General features: G+C 53.8%; 1 non-coding gene across 1 annotated transcript in view; it reads left to right on the top strand.

Annotated features, from left to right (window-relative positions):
- The first annotated feature begins 3,972 nt into the window (after positions 1 to 3,972).
- Positions 3,973 to 5,000, top strand: part of LOC124774263 — a 1,909-nt gene continuing 881 nt past the window's right edge. The window contains exon 1 of the ribosomal RNA XR_007015251.1: positions 3,973 to 5,000. This exon is cut by the window's right edge and continues 881 nt beyond it. This is a non-coding gene — a ribosomal RNA (small subunit ribosomal RNA).

Genomic DNA, 5,000 nt, shown 5'->3' with positions numbered 1-5,000 from the left:
CGCCATCTATGCGCATCTGACAACACTACGTCCGCACCACAAAACATACCGCCATCTGTAGGTCTCCCGCAACATGACCTCCTCCAACGACGATACCGCCATCTATGCGACGCCAAGCCGATTAAGACAGCGATGGCGCCACAGTGCCCGCCTTTCGACGCCACCCACAAAGCCTGCAGCCTCTGTCGACCATAGCACCCATTCTCCAGTGGCTCTGCCGCACGAAGCCGTGGACCGGCAATGACTCTACCCGCACCCGTTCGTGGACCACCCCAACCGCCAAACTCGCACCTCCAGCGGATGAACGGCGGACGTTTCCCGCACTCGTAAAGTGCAATCCACCCCTATAACTTGCGTTTCATGAAGAGTTATTTCCAATATGCGACATTCCCGCTGTCCGTATACATGAGCCGCGACCTGTACCACTTACGAGCGAGAGACGCGATCGCGTTGCTCACTGTACGGCGTCCGATACCGAGCCATCAGCATGTCGGTCCCCATGCGCGTTGCACTCGCACTCGCACTCGCACTCGCACTCGCAGTCGCAAAAACGTGGCGCAAATATATTACGCGGAAGAGTTATAACAGACCGAGCCCCACTGCATGGGGGGAGTCTTTGTCACTAATGTACACAGATGGAACATTTTGGACTGGAACCAGATTACCCGTACACACGGCGCTGATTAGTAATCAATGCAGAGCCATCAAACTACAGAAAATATATACAACTGTCCGTATACATGCTGAAAGAGTCTGCCCACAATGGGAACCACACGTCAGCCAGACACTCTGATCACGCACCACTCTCTGCTTCTAACAGGCGCACATACAATACGTAAGCACCAGCATGGAACAACATCCAGTGCATCCTCTCCGCCACATTACACAATCCACACTATCACAACCAGACCAGGAGGTCCATGCGGAAAATAGAATATCCCACCCTTTCGACATCCACCATTGCGCAGATAAGGCACCAACACCCACACATGTCCTATACAACGGTGCACCCAACATCACAATAGTACCTCCTGTCACAGCGCACAAACAATGACATGACTCAAAGACACAGGTGTGACACAAGCATAGAATTGGAGCGCCGCCTCTAATAAGCCAAAGGTGCATCCTGACGTGACAAATCTGATCATGTCACAAGCATTCACTTACTATAATCACTATCAACGAACCTGCCGCCCCCGCCCCCCCCCCCCCTACACCTTTCCTTACAACAACGTGTAACCGAACCTAACCTATGTTGTACCTTAACCTAACCTATGTTGTACCTTAACCTAACCTATGTTGTACCTTAACCTAACCTATGTTGTACCTTAACCTAACCTATGTTGTACCTTAACCTAACCTATGTTGTACCTTAACCTAACCTATGTTGTACCTTAACCTAACCTATGTTGTACCTTAACCTAACCTATGTTGTACCTTAACCTCACCTATGTTGTACCTTAACCTAACCTATGTTGTACCTTAACCTAACCTATGTTGTACCTTAACCTAACCTATGTTGTACCTTAACCTAACCTATGTTGTACCTTAACCTAACCTATGTTGTACCTTAACCTAACCCATGTTGTACCTTAACCTAACCCATGTTGTACCTTAGCCTAACCCATGTTGTACCTTAACCTAACCCATGTTGTGCCTTAACCTAACCCATGTTGTGCCTTAACCTAACCCATGTTGTGCCTTAACCTAACCCATGTTGTGCCTTAACCTAACCCATGTTGTGCCTTAACCTAACCCATGTTGTGCCTTAACCTAACCCATGTTGTGCCTTAACCTAACCCATGTTGTGCCTTAACCTAACCCATGTTGTGCCTTAACCTAACCCATGTTGTGCCTTAACCTAACCCATGTTGTGCCTTAACCTAACCCATGTTGTGCCTTAACCTAACCCATGTTGTGCCTTAACCTAACCCATGTTGTGCCTTAACCTAACCCATGTTGTGCCTTAACCTAACCCATGTTGTGCCTTAACGTAACCCACGTTGTCCGCTAACGTAACCCACGTTGTCCGCTAACGTAACCCACGTTGTCCGCTAACGTAACCCACGTTGTCCGCTAACGTAACCCACGTTGTCCGCTAATGTAACCCACGTTGTCCGCTAACGTAACCCACGTTGTCCGCTAACGTAACCCACGTTGTCGCCTAAACCTGCTCTGTAATTGTTATACGACTCGTTCAATTAGTGTAGTGTTGCCCACCCGCAACCCTCGCAATATAGTTCGCTACTCGCACTGCCCGCTCCCCTGTGTATCGCTTCATGTTAAACACCTTGCAAGTCTTGCTGACTTTCCACATGCTCCTGCTGTACACTGTAATGTGGATGGCAGCAGGACGTACATGCCGCGCCCCCCCCCCCCCCACACCTCCCCACGTCCCCACCTTGCCCCCTGCCTTCGCAAGCTGGTTGGTGAGAAGTTTGCATGTTCAATGCCCTTCGCATGCGACGTACTCAGGCTACGTTGTGGTGCGGCCTGTGTCAACTGTCCGCTGATGTCGTACGCGTAAACCACAATCTGTACTGCACATTCGTCCTTATGTACTGAATGATACATCGTGGCACATGTGTGACCGTACAACGACTGCGCCCAAAAACGGCGGACCATACAGTGCAAATATTGTGCACGCAGCTACGTGTCGTCTCCCTATGACAGCTGGATTGCAGTGTGGTACGCCATAGAGACGTGTGGGAGGAACGGACGCCGTGGATGGCGATCAGCATGAGCTGTCTGTTGATGTATTCGGACCTAGTCGTCTCTCCTCACACACCGTGATAGCATGGTGCACCGCGTTCCATATCTGCGACATGCTACAGAGGCCGGTTGACAGTCGTTCGAGCAATGGACATCGCATACGTACGGGGGCCACCTTCCACGTATTGTCTAGGCGTGCACATTTTGTTGCGTGTATGTGGGCAGACGTAGTGTGGTGTGACACCTGACACAGGCATGCAATAATCGTGGAAGTTGCAAATGGCGATGGACGCATACGTTTTCTGGTGAAGTTACGCAAATGAACAAATGGTAACCCGTTGTGGTGCGGTTGTTCTCGCTAGGGGTGAATCGGTGATGGCGACGGTAGGTTGAGGTACTAACCGGTTGTTCCAGCGATACCCACCATGCCGACGAAACTGAACGGCATCTGGGTGTGAAGCGATACGCGGCGGTGGCTGGGTGGGACCGTCCCCGTCCGGTGAGGGGGCGCCTCCCGGCGTGCTGGCCGCGCGGTGCGTGGGCGCACGCGCTACAGCCGGCTGGTGGGGGCGGCCAGTGGCAGGCGCGCCGGCCGACGGACGCGGCAGGCGTCGCAGCTGCGCGCCGGCGCACCCTGCGCGCGGCGCCGTGCGGCCAAAGTAGGTCCTCGCGGGCCCGGTGCGAAGCGCGGTGGACATCTTCAGTGTGCTGGTCCGATTGAGGACTGTGTGCGTTGAGGATGCGCCGCCGCCCGGCGCTCGGCGCCGCGACGCCGTCTGCTGCTCGGTCGCCCCAGCGGTTCTCGCTGGTGGTTTGTATCGCAGCTGTGCGGATGTGTTGGCGCGTGCGCTGTGCTGGGAGAGTTCGCTTCGGCACCCAAGTGGGGCTTTTGTCCTTCTGTGGCGCTGGCGTTGGAGCTGCCGGTCACCGTAGGTGGCGCGTGTTGTCTCCCGCCGGCAATGCCACGACAGCACGCTCCCGGGCCTCTGTCGGCAGCGGCAAGCTCAGTTGGGAGCACGGGTGGTCGCACCGAAAGCGTCTACTCGCCTAACTCCGGGCGATTGCGCCTCTCTCGAACCCGACCAAGTACTTGGGACGGCGCTGCGCGCCGCCGGGACCTGAGAGGGTTTCGAGGTGTATTGTGCAGGGGAGCTCAGCCTCCTCCTGTTTGCAGAATGATTGAGCGGACGCTTGCGTGTTCGCGCGGGCCCCCGGGACACACTCCCGGGCGGCCGGCTGCTCAGCTCTAGTTGACGCAGCTCCCTGGTTGATCCTGCCAGTAGTCATATGCTTGTCTCAAAGATTAAGCCATGCATGTCTCAGTACAAGCCGCATTAAGGTGAAACCGCGAATGGCTCATTAAATCAGTTATGGTTCCTTAGATCGTACCCACGTTACTTGGATAACTGTGGTAATTCTAGAGCTAATACATGCAAACAGAGTCCCGACCAGAGATGGAAGGGACGCTTTTATTAGATCAAAACCAATCGGTCGGCTCGTCCGGTCCGTTTGCCTTGGTGACTCTGAATAACTTTGGGCTGATCGCACGGTCCTCGTACCGGCGACGCATCTTTCAAATGTCTGCCTTATCAACTGTCGATGGTAGGTTCTGCGCCTACCATGGTTGTAACGGGTAACGGGGAATCAGGGTTCGATTCCGGAGAGGGAGCCTGAGAAACGGCTACCACATCCAAGGAAGGCAGCAGGCGCGCAAATTACCCACTCCCGGCACGGGGAGGTAGTGACGAAAAATAACGATACGGGACTCATCCGAGGCCCCGTAATCGGAATGAGTACACTTTAAATCCTTTAACGAGTATCTATTGGAGGGCAAGTCTGGTGCCAGCAGCCGCGGTAATTCCAGCTCCAATAGCGTATATTAAAGTTGTTGCGGTTAAAAAGCTCGTAGTTGGATTTGTGTCCCACGCTGTTGGTTCACCGCCCGTCGGTGTTTAACTGGCATGTATCGTGGGACGTCCTGCCGGTGGGGCGAGCCGAAGGCGTGCGACCGCCTCGTGCGTGCTCGTGCGTCCCGAGGCGGACCCCGTTGAAATCCTACCAGGGTGCTCTTTATTGAGTGTCTCGGTGGGCCGGCACGTTTACTTTGAACAAATTAGAGTGCTTAAAGCAGGCAAGCCCGCCTGAATACTGTGTGCATGGAATAATGGAATAGGACCTCGGTTCTATTTTGTTGGTTTTCGGAACCCGAGGTAATGATTAATAGGGACAGGCGGGGGCATTCGTATTGCGACGTTAGAGGTGAAATTCTTGGATCGTCGCAAGACGAA

Source organism: Schistocerca piceifrons, unplaced genomic scaffold, assembly GCF_021461385.2.
Source record: "Schistocerca piceifrons isolate TAMUIC-IGC-003096 unplaced genomic scaffold, iqSchPice1.1 HiC_scaffold_961, whole genome shotgun sequence".
Classification (NCBI taxonomy): domain Eukaryota; kingdom Metazoa; phylum Arthropoda; class Insecta; order Orthoptera; family Acrididae; genus Schistocerca; species Schistocerca piceifrons.
The sequence above is the reverse complement of the archived record's forward strand: the minus strand, read 5'-3'. Positions and strand labels throughout refer to the sequence as shown.